This window comes from Spodoptera frugiperda, chromosome 29 (assembly GCF_023101765.2).
Source record: "Spodoptera frugiperda isolate SF20-4 chromosome 29, AGI-APGP_CSIRO_Sfru_2.0, whole genome shotgun sequence".
Lineage (NCBI taxonomy): Eukaryota > Metazoa > Arthropoda > Insecta > Lepidoptera > Noctuidae > Spodoptera > Spodoptera frugiperda.
Window position 1 is genome coordinate 3,686,391 of NC_064240.1, and position 22,607 is coordinate 3,708,997.

General features: G+C 35.3%; 1 protein-coding gene across 6 annotated transcripts in view; it reads right to left on the minus strand.

The window, feature by feature from the left end:
• LOC118268420 (uncharacterized) overlaps positions 1-18,452 on the minus strand; it is a 31,068-nt gene extending 12,616 nt beyond the window's left edge. Inside the window, exons 1-2 of one of the 6 annotated variants that reach the window (XM_035582900.2) lie at positions 18,351-18,450; positions 15,555-15,645 (exon numbers count right to left, since the gene is read on the minus strand). The gene's annotated coding sequence lies outside the window, so the exon portion shown is untranslated. Of the gene's footprint in view, positions 1-15,554; positions 15,722-18,350 lie in introns of those variants that run through there. The other 5 variants (XM_035582896.2, XM_035582898.2, XM_035582897.2 and 2 more) reach the window with 5 other exon arrangements.
• Positions 18,453-22,607: the final 4,155 nt, after the last annotated feature.

Sequence of the window (22,607 nt, forward strand, 5' to 3'; positions counted from 1 at the left end):
AGACTGGCCTCTATTTTACTCTATGACTGACAAGCAAAATATACGCCAAAATGACAGAACAATGAAATGTGAATGCCTTCGAGCGAGCGGCAGCCGCACGCATACGTGCGAGCGCCCTGTTCGGATGTGCCTCGAAACCTAACCTATAAGTTTGCGATTTTCAATTACTTAATAGTGTCGGTCGAAATAACGAGACCAAAGTTACGTTTAAGTATTAATTGTATTCTTACATCTTGCATATCTACGAGTACTAGTAGTCGCAAAGTAGATGGTATCAAAAAGAAAGGCTCTACAAAAAGAAGTGAGATCCCATCAAAAACATCCTGTAAAAAACCCAAGTCTCGCAGCTCAGTCTTTCTACCGTCAAAAGTTGTGAGATCCATGTAATACCAAGTCGGTTAATCTATTTAGTGTCTACTTGAAGGACCTTCTGTCTTAAGTTATTACATAAGTTATTATCATGCCAATATTAAAAATATTTAACGTTTTAAACAAATAGATCGACTTGGACATCGCATGAAAACAAAATGAATATTACAATATTATATTAGATTCTTTAGTCTCTCGCGCCTCACGCGATTGAAACTCTCGTTCCTGTTGGTCGCTGGCCCGTCGTGCTGTGTAGTGTGATACATACTAATAATCAAATCAAGCGATGTCCAAGTCGATCTATTTGTTTAAAACGTTAAATATTTTTAATATTGGCATGATAATAACTTATGTAATAACTTAAGACAGAAGGTCCTTCAAGTAGACACTAAATAGATTAACCGACTTGGTATTACATGGATCTCACAACTTTTGACGGTAGAAAGACTGAGCTGCGAGACTTGGGTTTTTTACAGGATGTTTTTGATGGGATTCAGTTATATTTTATTAAAGTTTATTATAATACTGACAGCCTCGTTGACCGAGTGGTTAAAGTGCGACTGCCGGGCAAGGAGTCTCGGGTTCGATTTCCGGGTCGGGCGAAGATACTGGGCTTTTTTCGGTTTTTCGAAAATTTCTCAGTGGTAGCACGGAGTCTGGAAGTATGCCCGGTATATGGCAATAGGGTCACCACCTATTACATGGGACTTACAAAATTGAGAAATGTGTGTGTATATTGTACAGTGGCATTACGTGCTATAACTCTGGGTAGGCAGAGCACCTCCGGGGTTTAAAGGCGTGATGATATGTATGATTTTGTTTTCACTGAAATTCTGTTATATTTTATTAAAGTTTATTATAATAAAGTCTCATATAGCAAACTGGTTTACTCTAATCAATTCTTCGTATCCGAATATCTACCAGAATCCCTCCAAGCAATGACTGTCGACGAAATTGATAACAAAAATTACATTATAATTGGTTTACTATCCAATATCAGTTTCTTATCGAATCATTTTTTTGCCATCGACCTTCGGAAAGGTCAAATGTTAGGTAGCACTCCGGTACTCACATGTAGTAAGTATGTACTAAGATAACGTTTTCGAACCTAAATTAGTATTTATTACCTACTAGCTTCTGCCCGCGACTCCGTCCGCGCGGATGTCGGTCTTCGCGTGGAAGTTTTTTATTTCTCCATTTTGAGTAACTCTGACAATGACATCTTATAAATATCTATTAGACCCAAATACGGCGAGGCCCATAATAATTAAGAAGATCCCTCTATTGAGCTACTGCTGTTGAGCAGAATAAAACTGAAAATAAAGATTTTTTTCTACGTATTTTTCCAGGATAAAAAGTAACCTATTTTATGTCCAGGATAATAAGATATAATTATACCAAGTTTCATCGAAATCAAACCGTTAGTTTTCACGTGATGCCTGAACATATATAGACAGACAGACAAAAAAATAATAATCACATATTTGGGTTTGGTATCGATCCAGTAACACCCTGCTATTTATTTTTTCTATATTTTCAATGAACAGAATTGACCCTTCTACAGATTTATTATAGCCCGCGACTTCGTTCGCGTGGAATAGTGACTTCCGGAAAATTTTTGGTTTTTACCACATAGTTCCCGATTTTGCGGGATCTCTTCAAAAATGAGATGTGGAAGATATTCTAGGGAACTCCTCAAAAATCAACATAATGAGCTCTGCATTTGAATTTAATAGATGTATACTCACTTTGGGCATTGAAAAAATAGTTTAAAAACGGACTTAAACTAAAGAAATATTATAATCTTTCCGAACTTAAGATGAAAACTAACTTAAAACTAAAGAAAGCTACGAATTACGAATTTATAACAATTAAAAAACAAATTATATTACAACCTATCCTCAATGCTATAATAACCAAGCTTAAACTAAATAATTTAAAAGAAACGACTTAAATCTAATTAATTTATAAATTATAGACTTACAATTTTATTAAAAAAACTAACTACAGTAACTACTAATAATCGATATCAAACTAAACCTACGTTAAATAATTTAACCAGAAAACCAGGAAAACCCAACAAATAAACTTATTAATTGACAAATACAACGAAACCAATTTATTTAGAATAGCTTTTGCCCGCGACTTCGTTCGCGTGGAATAGTGACTTCCGGCAAATTTTTGGTTTTAACCACATAGTTCCCGATCTCGCGGAATCTCTTCAAAAATGAGATGTAGAAGATATTCCAGGGAACTCTTCAAAAATCAACATAATGAGCTCTGCGTTTGAATTTAATAGATGTATACTCACTTAGGGCATTGAAAAAATAGTTTAAAAACGGACTTAAACTAAAGAAATATTATAATCTTTCCGAACTTAAGATGAAAACTAACTTAAAACTAAAGAAAGCTACGAATTACGAATTTATAACAATTAAAAAACAAATTATATTACAACCTATCCTCTATGCTATAATAACCAAGCTTAAACTAAATAATTTAAATCTAATCTATCTAATTAATTAATAAATTAGACTTACAATTTTATTAAAAAAACTAACTACAGTAACTACTAATAATCGATATCAAACTAAACCTACGTTAAATAATTTAACCAGAAAACCAGGCAAACCCAACAAATAAACTTATTAATTGACAAATACAACGAAACCAATTTATTTAGAATATACGAAACAGCAGGACCACTATTCGATGAATTAAAACAATAACATGAACCGAAGTCGTGTAACGATCGACATAGAATTATCTATACTCCGTTAGAGCATTTTCTTTGTACTAAATGTTTTATTATATTGATATTATTTTTTTCATACCTTTTTACTATTTATTTACTTTTTTCGATAAATTAAAACAATAACATGAACCGAAGTCGTGTAACGATCGACATAGAATTATTTATAAATAATTTATTTCTTATTTTTATTTTTTGATTTTTGAAATAAAAATATATCTATGTCCTTTCTAAGGTTCTAAACTATATCTGTACCAAATTTCAACCAAATCCGTCAAATAGTTGCGGAGATTAATGGTATAAGCATAGAATGTTCGACGTGATTCTTTAATTTGACATAACTTTTTTATTTATGAACCGATTGACATGAAACAAACACTAAATGTAAATTTAAGCATCCCACAATATATTCGTGAAAACCGCATCCAACTCGGATCAGCCGTTTCTGAGATTAGCGCGCACAGACGAACAGACAAACAGACAAACAGACAAACAGACAAACAGACAAACAGACAAACAGACAAACAGACAAAAAAAAAGTTAATTACATTTTTGGGTTCGACATCGACATAACAATAACCCCTGCTATTTTTTTTATTTTTATTTTCAATGTACAGACAGCACTTTTCTACGATTTTATTATATGTATAGATATTCAAGTATCGTTTCACAAAATCGTTGTTATGTTATCGGTTCTGACTTCTGACCAGTTCAAAGAAAATTGACAGTTTTAAAAATTCCAAGTCACATGAACAACTTGCCCATAATTATGGGGCTCAGCAGAGTTGAGAGAGACCCAGAGAGAACTAAATAGTGGGTTACTGAGACTCCGACTCGAAGAGCAGGTGTAGGAATGGGGTGGTTTTAAGTCAGTGAGAGTCTGACACTCACTTTCGTCTTACTCTAGATGGGAGTACAGTTTGTACGCGATATAATATGAGTTCTGTAGTCCAGTAATATTCTGGCACAACATTTTGCTGATAATTATGATTTTAAATATAATTTTCTAGGCCGTAACATTCAGAAAAAAAAAACATCAAATAAACAATAACTATCGCGAGACATACTAAATTAACTAAAAATCACGGTTTACTCACGTAGAGCTTTTCTCCATTAATAATACGTGAATAAACCGTGACTTTTAGTTAATCAAATAAACAATAGAAAGGCAACGTTTCTCCTTTATTAAATTAGTTACTCACCTACTTATTACTAAACATACCTAAAGACTAGATAGGTCGCCTCAGGGAGCATTTGGGCTAACCGACAAGAAGATAACTTTCCACTAATCAAAAGCTACACGTGATTCGGAGAAATGGAAATTAAACAATAAACATTTCGTGGTACTGGTAGGTATATAAGTATGCCTATTATAATAGGCACGAGTAATATACATGTAATATTACGTAGAATATTCTGGTAAGCAGTAAGCACCTGTTTATGTCTGGGTACATAGAACGATGTATGTAAATGTGAGTAAATGTAATAATAACGTTGTTCTAATGACTCGTATTGTTATAACGTTCCTTTCTTTGGCAAGTGAAGCGACAGGAGTGCGGGTGTGCCGCTCAAATGTATTCAAATTATTGTGTCTTTTATATAAAAGTTGCTTCGGGAATATGTTAAGTTAAATATACATAGGTATCTACATGTTTGTAAAGAAATACGTGTGCTGTGTTAAAATCTGATATATCCATATAAGAGTACATACTTCAATTTCCAAAAGACAACGCTTGACTGTTGTCTTTTTTTTTATTAAACGAGCGGACGGTTCACCGGATTGTAAGCAATCGCCGCCGCCCATGGACACTTGAAACACCACAGGAGTTACAAGTGCATTGCCGGCTTTTTGGGGATTAGGAATTGAAGGGTTGTTGTTCGGGAATCGGGGATTGGGAAGATCGGGAAGGGGGAATTGTCTATTTAAAACCGTATTAATCGAAGAATATCAATTAATACAATGTAATATCTGACTAATCAACGACCATCGGTATGACGTGGAGCGAGGTGAAGCGCGAAGCTCTAGACAGATCGCAATGGAGAACTTCAGTGGACGCCCTCTGCCCCATATAGGGGACACAGGACATTAAGTCAAGTCAATATCTGACTGCGAAGGCGGCTCAGTCGGTGGATAACCGGCACGGGCACAATTTCCACGCGAAACAATAATTTTTACGTGACCCATAAGTTATTGTTCTGGGTCTGGCTTTGATTTATACTAACTTATATTTTCGTAAACGAACCGTGTGTACACAACAGAAGAAATGTCTAGTATTATGAGACCATGTTATTAAAAAACCAAAAGCATAGTAAAGCTAACATATGTAAGATTCGTAGCAATTGGCGGTCCATTGTCTCTGCCTACCCGTATGGGAGATGGGCGTGAAATTATGAAATGAAAAGCATACGGTAGTGTACTAAAAGGTAGAAGAATAATACTCCAGCCGGTAAATATCAAGCAACTTTTAATTTCCGTGACGTATAAAAAAAAGGGTTTTAAAACTCATACTCCGTATATCATACGATCCGGCTTAAGCTTCAAGTAAACATAATTAATAATGCAAAGTAGGACAGGCAAAGTAATTGATTTCCCTTCGATGTATTCTTATTTCTGCTACTATATTATTCATGTGTTCACTTCTGCTTGAGTATTCGTTTTGTATTCGTTATTCGTAATTATAGGGTACGGGTAGGTTTGTCGGTAACTCAAAGTTCAGGAAGAAAACTTGTCTAATTTGGTTATCTATAAAATTATAAAGGGAAAATACCCTTTCTAGGAAGAAAATTTGGTTATATATGTAGTTTACTCTTTCCTAAATGTCGATGGATACCCGGAGCTACGGACTGCCTAGCGGGTTATTAGGGCTCTAGCTCGAATGGCAGTAGTAGGAATGGGGTGGTTTTTAGTCAGTAAGAGTCTGATTCTCACCTCGCTCAAAACGGGAGAAGTCATTGGATAATCCTTAAAAAAAACTATTCTGACAATCGTATCATGGGACAAAGTAAAGGTTTTTTTTAAATACTATAGGTAGGTTTTCTCGTGCTTCGTGGACGCGTTTTACAAATACACAATTTTGCATATACAATTGTACATATACACAATACAGAATCGCAACAACAATTAGTTTACACAGATAATTGTTTTATGCGAGAGTCATTTGCGTTCATAATAACACATAGGTACCAAATAACTTTAAACTGAAAAAGAAACAATTCCATTTACACTATTCATAAAAACTTTGTTTAGAATAAACTAGTTTTAAATACACTCTCGAAGATAATGTAAGTTTGTAACTAGCTTGGAAACTGTCGAACAACTTAACCGTAGTACCTTAGTACTTTGCCGGCTCCTAACTGGGTTACCGACGTGTTCTATGGATATTGTGCCAGCGACCGTTGTTACAACCCCGTTACTCTAAGATTCCATTACTTCTAAGAGCTATGGTTAAAACCTCGTTTGGTTTTTAAAGGGTGCTAGGAAAACTGCGCTTGTTCATAAGTAATGAAGTCTTACTTTGTGTTAGCTAGGTTGTGTAGCGGGAAATGTGGTGTTTGTGTTTGATTCTAATACTTATACTTAAAAACTGCGTTTTAAAAACCGACTTCATAAGATCAAAAACTAAAAGCGAAAAAAATACTATTATAAGTACTGATAGGTTATCCACCCACTGATAGGTTAGAAGTCAGTGCCATAAGTTCTAAACAAAATTATTCATTAAAACCCTAATAGATAATATCTAGTAAGAAAGCTGTTTACAATTTGTTTGGTAAAAAATGAGTTTTTTTTTAAGGGGGAATGAATCATACTTTGACTTTTATCGCCATGGGCGAGGCGAGAGGGAGTGTCATACTCTTACTGACTAAAAACCACCCCCTTTCAATTTCTGCCTTTCGAGCCGGAGCCTTGGTAAACCTGCTAGGTAGTCCGCAGCTCCGGAAAAAAATAGAGTGGTATCTTTAAAACAAAAACCATTTATTTGTATAAGGTGTAAATATAAGAAAACAATACAAGAAACAAGATAGTGACAGGTCATTCGTAACGTGTGTTTACTACACTCTCTGGGAATATTGCCGAAAACGTAAACAATCGTAAACATGACATACAATACTTATATCACGAATCTATGACGCGTATAATCAAAAACAAATATAGTAACGTATTTAGAACTTTATGTATAGGAAACAGAAAGTTTATTTTTATCGAAAACTACATTATGTACTATGTCAGATGATATTTTTTTATGTTATAAACAAACGGTAAACGAGCATACGGATCAACTGATGGTAAGCGAACGCCGTCGCCCATGGATACCCGAAACACCAGAGGCGTCAAAAGTGCTTTGTCGGCCTTTTGGGGATTAGGAATTTAAGGGTTGTTGGGGATTAGGAAGATTGGGAGAGGGAGAGAAGTCAACTTATTGTATGGGGAATGACGCTGATAAATGGAATTCAATATTTATTTATTTTTACTTTTTCTGTAGACAAACGCTAAGTGGTATTTGGCTCATAGCACAGGGTCGATAAAGAATTATGTTGTTTAGGAAACACTACCAAAGTGGTGAGCAGAACTTAATATCATAGATAGGTAATACACCTATTTTTAAATGTCAAGGCATCTTTCACGCTCCCCGTACAAGGTTTCAAATAAACATACAATATTTCACACTTGAGAAACATTCTGCCCTACTTATAAATATTATTAGACCTCGGTGGTAAGGGCAGGACTAAAATAGAAAGAAATGTAGCGGCACACCGCGTTATCTTATTTTTCTTCTGACGTAGTTTTATTGTCACGTGATCCATCGATGATAGATCATGTCAAATTTGACAAATGACTGTCTATCGATTGTCAAGAAGTGACGTATTAAGGGTGTTTGATGTGGTATCGAGATGGTAGTCGATTTTAATGGTGTTCCAGTTACTCCGGTAATAAAAATGAATGTTTCTAAGTACATGCTGAAGTTTCTGCTTTTTTGGTAGGTTGGTGACCCTATAAAATGGGAATTAAGTACGTGTTTGTTTTATGACTGGATTTGATTTTGATTAAAATCTTTTTATTGTTAAAGGTATAATAAAATCTTTGAAATATAACAGGTTAATTATTACTATTTATAAAAATCAATTGCTGTTGATTGGACTTGCTAAAACTCGAAAATTGGCTGAACCAATTTGGCTAATTTTGGTCTTGAATTATTTGTTGAAGTCTAGGGAAGGTTTAAAAGGTGAGAAAAAAATGTTTAAGGCGGTACGAAGTTTGCCGGGCCTGCTAGTTCCTATAATATAATTACTTCATTTATGGTAGTATAAATAATTACACTCTCGTAGCACTGGCTTGGTAAGGCTTGGTATGCAATAAATATTCGAATATATTGGATACGATGAATCAAATGTATCAGAGGAATTTAATATTGCATAACAAACCATGTCAGTTGATTAGTGATCAGCGCACCCATGATTCAATTTATTTACCACGAAATTAATATAAGGAATCCGAAGTGTTTGAGTGATTCACTAATATAAAACAGAATTAACTAAAAATCACGGTTTACTTACGTACATTAATGGAGAAAAGCTCTATTAGTTCGAGTCACAGAAGAACTTTTCATCATGAACAGATTGCGCAGACGTTGCGCAGCCTACTGAATTATTATATTACTAAATTAATCGAAGATAACGGTATACTCACGTAAATAATTGAGAAAACCTCTATTAGTTTCAAGTCACAGCGAGACTCTTCCTCTTGAGCAGCGTGCGCGAACGCGGCCGATGTCGCGCAGCATACACATACTCCTGAGCTAACCTTTTCTCAGTTTTTACGTGAGTAAACCGTTATTTTTAATTAATTTACTAAGTATAATTACTTAGTTTTATGCAGTGCCACTCCCTACTCCTTAGGCAGAGGTGCACTGCATATACTTATTTATTTATTGAACTCTTTATGCACATGAATGTGTACAAAGGTGGGCTTAATGCCGTAGGCATTTTCTACCAGCCGAACCTTCAGGTGATGCAGTGAAAATAGCACATATCTCATCTAATAAAAGGCATGATGATACAGTGATACGGAAAGTTTTATAATGAGTGCCGTTTGTAGCTTAAACTTTAATTTAGTTGAATAAAGTACGCGGGATCAACAGCTCGGTATAATTTGTATTCACCAACTCGTTGAGAGCGGTGCTAAACGTAGCTAAATGTGAACCATTACGTATTTTGAAGCCTTTAAAATGGCGGCAAAGAGCGGCACTCGCGACCGGGTCGTGTTAATTAATTAACTTAAAATGTTGTGTGTTTGCCTGAGGAAACGTGGTCACATGCTTTCCACATGTTTTTATGATATTTTAAATTGGACATTTTGTTCTTTTTTGTTGTTCATTGCTCGGAACTCGGAACTTTTGTGTTTTGAAAGAGCAAATTGTTTGGGAATAATTTTTCGTGTTTATTGCGCGTTGCGTGTTTTTGTTTATTTATTTATTTTGGTTATTTGTTAAATATGCTCGAAGCTTATTTTAACGATAAATAGCAGTTAGTACAAGATTTAAACTGTATAGTATTATTAATTGAAATATGTAATAGAACTTCCAATACTAAGAAATACTTAACATAGTTACAAAAACGCAATAAATATTTATATGATTTCATTTTCATATACACTCACGTAAAATAGCAATAGTTTCTCGCAAGAATGAATAAAATCACCAAGGTAATAAAAGTAGGGTTTACGTATACTAGCATAGATATTTAAGTGAGTGAAGTATGTCCTTAGAAATTCAAGCTTTAGAATATAAAATGGAAACCGACGTTCGCTGCGTTTACATATTCTCTTGTACGAGGTATTGAGTGCAATGAATCTAAATATCTTTTCCTTTAAATAAAAATGACATGGTAACATTTTTGTGTTACAATTTATCTTTGTATTGAATAATCAATCGTGTGTTAAAGCTGTCAAAGTTCAATCTGCATAAATAGATATTTTGTTGTTGTTTAAATTTTGATTCGTCTTTTTGTAATTGTTTAGTAATGATAAATGTTGAAAACTTGGGTTAGTATAACTTAGGTACTGAAATTTAGAGTGGCTTGACCCTAAGACTACTTATAGAATACTTAACAAGTTTATCGAAGAGTGGGTGCAGTTTAGGTGACAGCATGTGTTTATGTCTAGTTAATTGTATAACTAGAGAACACAAAATAGGGAATTATATTTTCTAACCTTAAAAAAGCTACTTATACTGTGACAGTAACTCTATATTACTTGTTGTATGTCTTTACATAATGACCTTGATTTTTAGAATATATAGTTTTCATTGGCAATTATTGTTTTACCTATTTTATTTTTATATTATTGTGTTATTATGTTTTTTTGCTCATGTCGTCGATTTTAAGGTTTTCTAAAATTCTGCATTTAGAATCTCAGAAATCATTTGTAAGCTGGATTTATTGTAACCAATAACATCTAGCTCATACTGCATGTCGTGCTTATCATAAGAAATTGATGCACTAATCCTTAAATTGATTATAAATGTAACTCCGTATTGTATCAGTGTAATAAAACATCGATATAACAATGTATGCAACGTCACGCCTTTTATCCCCAAAGAGGTAGAGGGGCACCTGTACATTACGGCACGTTACGTTATATTAAGTGACATTACCCGACTGTACAATGTACATAAATAAAATATTTGTTTATAACATTCCAATGACATAAACAAAGTAATATCGGAATACTACCACAGCCACGGCTTTATAAACCTTACCCAGGCACAGAACAAACAAATATTTATTAAATAAATCCGCAATACTGTTGTATTGATTCTTGCTATTGGTAGAAAACGAACACAATTTACTAATAACACTAATACTATTGGATCCTCTGTTATTGCAGTTTGTTCCAAAGGGTATTAAAGTGATTGTTTGTTCGCTCTACTGGTTTTATTTTGTACCTACATTGTTATTAATAAAATTGTTAGTTTTGCACTCCTACTCCTATATTATAACTCGACTGGGGCAGAAGTGTAAGAAGTTACCGGGGTTCCGACTTGAAATGTAAGAAGTTACCGGGGTTCCGACTTGAAATGTAAGAAGTTACCGGGGTTCCGACTTGAAGCAGGAGTTGCAACGGGGTGGTTTTTAGTCAGCAAAAGTCTGTCATTCGCCTCAGGGAGGGATTTGCACAGAAGTGCCAGAAGTTACCGGGGCTCCGACATGAAGCAGGAACGGGGTGTTTTTTAGTGAGTAAAGTCTGACACTTTCTCTCGTCTCACCCTGGGTGGAAGGATTTGTTCGATGATTTCCTCTCCTTGAGATGCATGTCTATAATGAAACTGTGATGCTACTAGTGACTAAGTGCTTTACAGAAGAGACAAACATTGCAAAATCGAAGGTGGTCGAAAAATACGTATGAAAATACGTTTCCTTTTGGGAAGTAATTACCCTAGATTACTAAGAGGAAGGGTCTAGACTGTTCCTAATAAAAAATTGGCTCACAATAAATCTTATCGAACGTGTTATATACGATCAGAACTTTTATAGAACAGTTGTATTTTATCTAAAACTCTTTGTTGACTCAACCTATCTCATTGCTTTTCAGATCATAACAAAATATCTGGACAAACGGGTCATCATAACATCATTTCTTAAAGAAGTACTTAGATATTGTAGATGATTTTATATTTGAGTCTTCTGTGGTAGCCTGTATATGCACATTTTTTTTAGGTGGCATATGATCCAATGACTTCTCCCGCCTTGGGTAAGTTGAGTTGTCAGACTCTTTCTGACTAAAAACCATTCCTACTCCTGGTTCGAGCTGGAGTTCTGGTAACCCGCTAGATCCTCTGCTGTACTGAAAGTCGTCTGCAGGTCTGGATTGTCTCTGTACCTAATACACACCTAAGAGTATATAGGAATCCGCTTAGAAGCTAGGCATTGAATCCGCCTATGTATAGATGAAGTATTAAAACAAAATAAACATTCCATTGAGCTGATATGTTTGTGGGATTGTAAACTCAGTTCGTCGGACATACAGTCTATATTATGCAAACAAATTTTGCAGCGATTGCCTACGTCTTGGAGTCGTGTTCGATCAATATTGTTCCGATTCAACTTTCTAGCTTGTTTACTCGAAGATGCTTCACTCAAACGAAGGAACTGTTTACTTTATCCACGTTGCTTACATTTTGACCTGTCTATATTTTAATTTTACTATTTAGTTATGTTGATAGTTGTGTATTTATATATAACTAACTCTACCTATACTCTTTAAACTAGAGGTTCATGTTAACGACAATGTATCTGTCTTTGCAATTGATAGCAACTGTTTTCATTGACGAAGCGACGCATCGTGAATCGTATTTGTAAACTACGTTATGCAGATTTTTTTTAAGGGGGAAAATCAATGACTCAAATGACTTCTTCCGGGGTACGAAATTTCTTCACTATTGTAATCTTCAAACACAACGATACCTCCCATTAAAACTGTGGCAGATACTTTTAGAACACCTTCTATATTTTCATCGGTAAGAAATAGAACGTTGATCATAAAACCGTAGTATTGAATAATGTGGGAGGATAATAAAAGTTGTAAATACATTCGATTGAACTAATTTTACGACTCGACTAAAAAAGTGATACACAAACAGTGTAGGTAACGTTTACTAATTCTTCACAAGTGACTAAACTTCGTGTGGGTATGTAACGTACGTGGGCAAAAATATTATCAACTTGCTACTACCGCATGGTTCCAAACTCAAACAAACTCTTCAGTTAAAAATATTAGTAATGTTATATAATCATCAAGATAAAGTAGTAATAAGTTTAGTTTTATAAAATATCGCAAAGATCTGTCGTCAGGAAGCTTACGAGGTATTTTCCAATTCCTAAATACCCAAACGAAACTAAATAAAACCATTTAACAAAACCGTTTTATAATAAAACTAGTAAGTCATGATGCATTGTTTATAATACTTGAAGTTTAGTGGCTCTTGTCTATTTATAGAGTGTATAGAAATGTAGGGCTCGTGAGTGCAGGTGCATTAGTGAAGCACCGCTCCCAAGTGTTGTGGCGTATCACGAGAAATACGCAGCGTATCTCCAATACGTAGCGTGCGGTGAAAGCCCTAAGTGCTAACTAAACCACATTAGAGTCGGGCAAAATCCCACCTAAATAATAATTACTCTCGATACAATTTTCCAAAATAAATTGAGTTTCTTCAGTCTTGTAACGTTGATTACTCAAAGGAACCAACCCAAAATCTTTTAATTTTTAATTGCTCGCCTTCTCATTGATCTTTATAAACATAAAACAAGAGGAAAAGGCTAATAATAGGTCGACGTTGCCTCAAATTACTTAATTGTCTTCAAGGGAAAATTCATAAATGAGTGTGACTTTATGTTGGAATAATTTTTGGCAAGGATTTTTGTAGGGAAAGTTGCTTGTAGTATAGGAAACCTTTAGCGAGTCATTCTTATTTCAATAAATCTCAGATTTTATACAGTAAACAAATTCTTCGAGTAAATATAATTCTATCGAGTCGACTCGTGACGCTTCAACATGGCGCGTGTCTCTAAAATATACGTTGCAGAACTGTCCGAGTGCTTCGTATGTAAATAAAGCTGAAAATCGCTTTCACGAGTGCCGCGTCAAAAGTTTATTTTAGATAGGTTACTTTTACGTCGAACCTTTGAACGTTTGAAAACGGAGCCGAGTAGGAAAAAAGAATCCAGACGATTTTGGGCCATCCTGACATTTGGAGAGTCACATTTGCACGAGTTTATTGGAAAGTACGAACCCACGACACAGGAGAAAATCCTAATGTGGGGCAACGTTTTTTTTAAAAGAAACATAAGTACGAAACTTCGTCGACCAGACTAATAGTTAATGAAAAGTGCTTGAAACAGACGCAATAAATTTAGGTAATTGCCATTCAATTAATTAAATATCTTCAAGATAAAAGACTTGATACACTTATAATTTTTTTTAAAGTAATTTATTTTTTTACTAAAATATCATTCAGCTATCGGAATTTTAGATGGCCTCTTACTAAAATTATAATAACGGAGATATCTATCTCTACTATATCTGATGCTAGACGCTTTTTTAATTCGATATATCAAATAGGGCAGATGACTAATTATTATTTTAATCTCCGTCTTGTAGATTATTTTCAAATATTACTAGACGTATTTTTTATTTTCTTACGGAAACAATTAATACCTACTTTCGAAAAAAATTGATTAGAAATGTCACGTGACGTCACTTCTACTTACATTTTATACGTATAAATAACGTACGTATTTGCTCCAACTCCTGATTTGATTCGTTTTATCTTTGTATAAAAAATACGTGTTTAACATTTTTTTATTACCTAACAGACGGTCTAAATAGATTTTTAATTTTCATACCCCGTCATCATGCCTATTATTATTCCATTAGGTATTCGTAAATAATAAGATTCCAATCGATTTGCTAATAGTATAAACCTTTTGAATATATTATTTATCTGCAGATGGGATTAGTTTATCCAATTCGAAGATCAAAGAAATAACTATTACTGAAGTTCTCAAGTACTGGGAAACGTATTGATCAAACTGTAATTATCGTTAACGAAGTAACGGACATACTCAATGTAGATTTTCCTCTTTCTATTTCATTTGGCTAGCGAGTAAAACCGAATCTCGATTCCCAAAAACTTCGCCTTCTTTGGTTTTATTATCATTGATTAGGTAAAAGGTTTCAATTAATTTCAATTTACATCTAGTTATTTATTTTTTGAAAAGATTTGTTCTTTAAATACAAATAATAGTTCGTATTTAACTGCTTAAGTAATGGTCCTAGAATTGTACCCTGAGGAACACCCATTTTGAGAGCAATATGCTCAATATTTACTGCATGCATGTTAAAATATATGCATGGAGTTCGTTGAGCATGGACGTAGGTTCGGCCCTGACCTTTAGCTGGGACTTGAACAAATTAAGCTCACAACCTTTTAAAATCGCTAGATCGCTTGCTCCTGAACGATCCAATTTTTGCTATTTTGAAAATTAGAGCAAGTTTGACGATTCATTAATCAGTGGAGTGAGCGAACATCGGTGAATGTTTACATAAGCTTACCGAGCACTTCATTAATTAAAACTGTACTTAACTTGATGTAGCAATTATTATATTGATGGGATTATTATGTTAGCGATGCCAATAGAACATTTATTATATACCTCTGTTGATTTTGCAATTCTTGTAATAACTAAGAAGTGCTTTGAACAAAATTTAGCTATTTTTAGGTATAAAATACAGTATTAGATAATAGCTAGAGAAAACTAAGTTAGATCTAACCGAGTCAAGTTTATTTTTAGTTAAAGGTCAACTGAATGTGTCTGGGACTCTGGGTTCAGATAAATGCCGCGATTGTTTAAGAAAATACGATGATAAAAGAGCACCAACCTGACGGGTCTCCAGCCGATCAGATATCTTCCAGCAGCGGCTCCCGGACTAGGGCATAGCCCGCTCCAAATCTCAAACTTACAGCTATTTACTGAAAAAACACTCGTACTTCTACGCCTATAACAGTAACCCGGCCAGGCACCACACCTCTATTTCTATTTATTACAATTATAAAGAACGTGGAATAAGAACTAGTGCTCTAGGTAAATTACATTAATTACACCGGCTATTTGCGAAGATTACTGCGCAGAATGTTTGGAGGGTAATTGTAATTAAAACAAATGGCGGACTGGACACAGCTAAGTCAGGTAAAAAGTGATAATGGCGAACAATACATGTACGTGGAGTGAATAGGTAAACAGAAACAGATGGGCGGTTCTTGAGAACGTCGACCCTATGAATATTGAGATTAATCGAAACCGTAAGCCTCAGCAACGTTTGAAAGACGACGTTACTAACAGAACACAAAGTTTAAAATTAATCTTCGTTCTTATTTTTGGACTTGTCTAAGATGTTATAAAAGTGGAATGGGAAGATGGGATTGTGTATTTTCGGTCCTAATACCCTTTGAATGTCGGCTATTCACGAATTCAATTACAGAATCACGGAAATCGGGCCTTTGTTTCATTCATAGTCATCGAGATATTTCTACAGCGTCAATAATGAACCTGATCGAAATGACTGTTGAAATGCGATTGAGTTCAGAGGTTAAGTAATTGTTCATTTGTTCTCGTTTCCATTCAATAGTTTTAATTTTAATAATCACTTTGTTCCCAATGAAATTGAAGATAATATGACAACCGTTTCATTAAGTAATTGCGAGTTTAATTTTGGGCTTTTCATTTTGAAAATTGTTCTTTATTTAAAGTAAAAATAATTCCTAAAAATAATCCTTAGAATAAATATCTTTTCTATACTGTATAATATTATTGACTGTTATATTAATATCTGCGGACCCGCAAGGCAAAAGGGTTTGAGTCCTGATTGTGCGCACATAGTATTTTGATTATAAACTTATCCAATTACATTTCGCCAGTAACTGATAATAAAGTTACCATAATTATGGAGGGAATACGATGAGCTTTGTACGAGAAACAAGACAAAGTAACAATTTCCGATAAAGAAGAAAATGAAGGAAAACTTTTTCACAAAGATTTTTAAGATGGCGCCGTGACTATCTTTTGTGTTGCAAGGAATAATGAAAGACCATTGATTGGCATCCTATTGTTACCGTATAATGAGGACTATAATGAGATATACAAGTTAGCAAGCAAATAGCTTCGCTAGAGGACTGACTGACAGACAAACATTTTGTTTTCTTTACATTGTAATATTTGCTTTGAAGTTCAAACGTGCCTTCCCGGTCTTTTTGATATAAATAATTTGGACTTTGACTTTGTTAATCTATAATATAAAAATAAGTCGGGTTTTCCTTCCTGACGCTATCTATAACTCCAGAACGCAAGTTTTTAATAATTGTTTTATGTGTACGTAAACTCTCTCATATCGTTGAAATATTAATTTAATGCCTTAATTTTGAATTAAACATGTAAATTAATTAAAGAGACGCGAGGGTTTACTCTAGCGACGACGTCAAACAAATTTGAGGGGATATGTTGGTGGTACCTTGACCTAGTGACGCTCCGAACGAGGGCTCGAGATCGACGAGAAGGTGAAGCTACATACGCTAGCAGACAGAATGGGAGCCAATGAGCTGTTAAGGATGCTGAGGACCGAACAAACGAGTGAACTGGAAGATAGTGACCATATAGACTAAAAGATCAATAAAACCTCCGAGGAATTAAATAATACTTATAAATTTTTCTAATAAAATATGAATAGAGAGACTTTTTATTCAAATACTCTTTCAAGCTATTAAGATTGATTAGTTTAGAAAGAGATAAAAGTAGCCAATAAAGAAGGTTCTACCTGCTTAATTCCTCGTTTAAAATGTTAACGGATTTTTAGAAGCTTTGATTAAACCAAAGTTAAATGAATTGACGCAAATTATTATCAAAGTTGTTTTTACAGACTAATCTCGATATCGGACGGCGCTCGGGCAAGGGAAGAGTATTCTTAGTATTGCCGAGTTGAGAGATAAATTTAATTAAGTATTATGAGCACAAAGTACACATAAATAAGTCTTAAAGTAAATCATTCTTAGCTGGAAGGGTTGGCATGGAGCAACGTTGCGAACGTCTTTAAATCTTTTGGCACGATTTAATACATGATCAATTTATTGCAATGTATTCTTAAATTTATTTGTGTATTCTGACGTAGTTTTCAATATATTTAGTCCATTATTGTACGTACAATTCGTAAACGGTCACTTTGATCAAAGTTTCAGAAGTTACGTTTTAAAAATAACGGGTTAAAAGTACGCTGTTAACTGCTTATGAGCAAATGATTTACATATCCGACAAGAGCACTAGTCCATTGACTTAACAAAAGTAAACATAATAAAAGGACAGTAACAATAGAAGGTAACTACTTAATTTAGAAAAACTACAAATAGAGAGGAGTGGGTAACATTTAGGAACACATCCATGCAGACAGTAGAGAGATAAGAGTGCACCCACGGTGAATACGTATTCAGAGAACTTTTCATTGTTAATGACAACAGTATCGGAGTGTGATGCTAATTGATGATCAACGTGTGCGTGTAATACGTATCCACCTGGCCGCGGAGGCTGGGGCGCGAGCGGGGCGCGGGGCGGGGGCGCGGGTTGCGGGGGGCAGAGGCGAGGCGGGACGGAGGGGGGCAGGGTAATGCATGCGTGTGTTGGTGTCGCGTACCGGCGGGTTGTGTGGTGTGCGTGCGCGTCGCGGCGTGCGCTCGGGACGGCGGTCGAGCTGCCACTGGGCGGGACGAGCGCCGCAGCCTCTCCCGGACCCGCCGCCCGCCCAGTCGCCCAGTCAATCTCTACCGCTCAAACTTTTGATGCATCTCTTAAACGATTCTCACGCTGTCCTTCACTGTGCTTACTTTCTACACCTCCATTATAAAAATAATGCTCACATTTAATCTGATGGATTAATTTACTAAATTACATGAGTAAATAAAGGGTTAAAAATAACTTGTAATCAGCGCAGTGAATCAGTGTAATGGAAACATATTCACCGGAATGGAATTAGGGTGTGTTGAATGTTTAAACGGCTCAGGGGGTTTTGGTAACGTTCTATTCAATAAAATCCACTTCTTGTGGGATGCGCTGATGATTGATTAAAATATCAACATTTTGAACGTGTTTTTGTAAGCGGGATTAAAACGTACAGGTTTTATTGTAATTTATTCTCTGTGTAACTGAAAGTTTAGGGTTTATAGGCACATGTTACATGGTTGAAGCTAAGTTAATATTAAGTACTAAACTGAACACACTTTACGAAAAAGAGGGCGACAGACAGTTACGTTGTTACCGAAGGTTAAGATAGGATACACAAGTTAGCTGAACTGGAATTAGGTACACAGTCTTCCAATTTCGTAGTAAAGTCCGTATTACTAGCCGGGGCTAGCTTAGCAAAGCCTTTGTCCGATCTTGTGCACGGTGGGCGCTGTGGCAGCAGGCTGTACTCTACATGAACACTAACACCGAGTACAGCACATTCCTTCTAATTTAGCTCTTTGAGGAGAGCTCGCTTTGTTCCCGACAGTTGATTCAACGAATTTATTTAAGTTTGTGTTTAAATAAGTGCTCTGAATGTGCTTATTTGCACGGTCCTCTTTGCTTTTACTCCGTGAGAATTTGAATAACACAAAAAGGCTGGGCGGTCGCTGAAAAATTACGTAAATGTAATTTATGAAAATTTGCACGAGGTTCATTTGTCAGAGGTCTCAAGTAGTTGTAGCAAGTGAGGCTGTATCCTCATCTCTTATTTATAAGATGTAAGTTGAAATTAAATTTGTTCGGAAGCGGCGGCAGTTAGAAACTATATTGTAAGCGGAGAGTTTATTAAACTGTTGGGAGATGATTGCAAATTACATACAAGATTCTGTTTAGTTTTATTTGTAGGAGATTGGTTGAGAAAGCATGTGGTATTGTACAAAACTGATTGTAAAGACCCCTCTTTGAAGAGAAGAACGAGATTGGTTCGAGATGTAATGAATCCATTTTCGTAATTTTTTTAAAATAGTTTGTGAAAAATGTGAAAAATGGAATTTTTGATATGACGTTGTTTAAAAAGCGTGGATATTATATCTTCGTATAAATAATTTTTGTAAATAGGTAGATTCTGGAAATTCTGGATCTTAATGGATATAAACTAGGATCCCTTCAACTTCCATATTTAAGAAATATGATTAAAAACGTTTAATGTATGTATGTATATCCATAAAATTACCTGGTTAGCAGAGGTCAGGAGCCAGCCAAGAGAAAAATCCTGATAATTATGTAGTTAACCTGAAGCCTAACCTTGGGACTAATTAAAAAGATTACAAGACATGGGCCTAAAGCAATAGCGAGGTACTAGTACACACTAATGTAAACTCGAAGTAAAAATTGTTTGTTGCGTGCCACGATTTATATAGTAAGACTATTGTTGTGTGTATATGTTATTCATTAAGTTTTTAGGTCACCAAGAAGAGAATTCATATCGTCGCTTCAAGTCACAGCTTATATAGAAACGTGATCTGGAAATGTATCGTCATTATACCCCGGAGCTCAAATTTATGGACAAGCGGCGTGAGAGAATGGCCGCCGCCTGACTTTTATCGCAATATCCACATATATTTCCTATTGTCGACGCGCTAGTGCTGTTTTATTCCATTGTGAGGGCGTTCCGTTACTCTATAGATATTCTATAACTTCTGCGCTTAACTTTCCTGTGGCTCGGTGAAAATGGTCCGCCATTTTTTCCGCCTTAATTCCGCTGTGTAGTGTAGATTTATTTTCTCTGAAGGCCCAGTAATTTCTTTGTAGTTTTTACTTTACTATCGCCGAGATAATAAAAACATGTTTAAATTGTGTTGATACAGCCTCGCCGTTGCTGGCGCGCTATTAAGTCGTCAACATGAAACAGGTCAGCCGTTCGTTTATCTTTGAGATAAAAGTAACAAAGTTTGCTTTCAGATCGCGAGGTTACCAAGAATAAGGTTGTATTTAAGGGAAGGTGCTAAGTATTCTCGTCACGATATTATAAGGGGGTGTCGGCGAGTGTCGGCGGGCGAGGGTAAACACATCGGGACCTGTTGCGCGGCGCGGCGCCGGCCGAGCCTCAACTCTCGGCTGACTGACGTCTACCTAATGTGCCTCAACATTTTCTCAATAAACACATTTACGTAACAAATGTTTTTTTCATAGCTGCTAATGTACCGATTCGAGGAATTTTATTGTTGTCACCACTCCGTTGGAAGAGACACGGAATTTCTTGTCAATCTCTATTGATTTTGCTTTACTTGTCGCGTGTATTGTAATTTAATATTAGTAAGTTTGTTATGGGGTTATGAACATTACGTTTTATAAGTGGGGAGGGTACATTGCTTGGTAATATGAGCCGAAATTAAATGGGACTCTCAACTGTTTCATATTATGTGATAAAGCGACCGTTTAATGCTGAATTAGTACCTGTTACAGTACATGCTTGACAATGTACGAATTAAACAAGCTGTGACACAGTACTAGAAAATTGTTTCAGGGTGTCTTTATAGTAAGATATTAAATTAAGCAATTTACACCAAACATCTCAAGCCTATCTTTACTCTCTTAACTAAATGTTACTATCTCTTATAGTTCAGTGGTTAATTAGACGCATCCGTATTTCTCTAAGTCGATTCAATGATGTAGAATTTGACTAGGAGCCTCTACATGTATTTAGTCAATTAAGCTCTGAAATTAATTCATAATTAAAAAAAAACTAAAAACAATTTTTCCAACACCTCCCAATTCCATCATCAGACCAGACCGATTGAGCCATAATATATTGCATGGTCATCTAACCCATTCATAATTTCCAAGTTTCATGACGATACAAAAATTAGACTTGTGTGTAATCATGATTCTTAGATTTTATTACTTAGTTCAACTTAAGTAGACCTAATAAAACCCTGTTTAAATTACCAACACGCAGACCAATGATCGAGTTAAAAGTCATGCTCCAAAAAGGTTAAAATACGGTGGAGCTTTGAACAAAAATTGTGCGACGAAAAAGTAAGCATAATTTCCTTCATGTTACTCAATCTTCCTGTCATGTTTGGCGGAAAATCAAGCGTTTAACGTACACCAGACAAATTCACTTTACTCTGTAAATAGGCGCAACTAAGCCTCCTCAGTTTTTATAACACCTCATGGCTTAATTTTGAATATCAAAGGGAAAGTATTTTTGTAAAAAATATCTATTATTCGTAGCCAAAAAGAGGGTTTTAAATAAAAGAAATGAAGTTGAGATTCTGTTAAACGGAGTGTGAAGTCGTTTCGCGGTCCCCTTGCTGAATGTTTCTCGAGATGTCCACAACGGTCGGCCTCTTTATCCAAGGACTAAGTAAAGGTGGTATTGCAAGTTATAGTTATGTCAACGTCTTTTTATCCCCAAAGGCAGAAGTGCACATTACGGCACTTACTGACGCTATTCAATGTACTACCACATTTTACCATTTGTGTTATAAGTCCCATGTAAAAGGGGGTGGGGCTTTGCCATATACAGGGCACAATTCCAGACTTAAATATCTAAGTACATAATATAAAAAATAAACCTTTCTCTACTACTTATACATAAAGCATAGTAAGTATTGTAGTCAACCACTTCGAATAAGATTCCTTGGTCGCTACGATGCTACGAGTGTAGCGCTACGAGCGCGCGTAGCTCGTAGGTTCGTAGACGGTCTACAGTTTTCCAGCTGAGTTGGTTATTCGTGATTATTATGTTTCTTTCTATCATAAAGTAAAATGTATTGATAGGTTTAAGTTGAGCAAATTGTCTTTTAATATAAATATCCCAGTGTGGATTTTATCAATACTATTCGTAAGGAGACAAACATTTCTATAGATGTATTTACATAATAACATAACAATATTTTTGTATGTAAAACCCATGATATCGATTATAAACAATCTCATACAA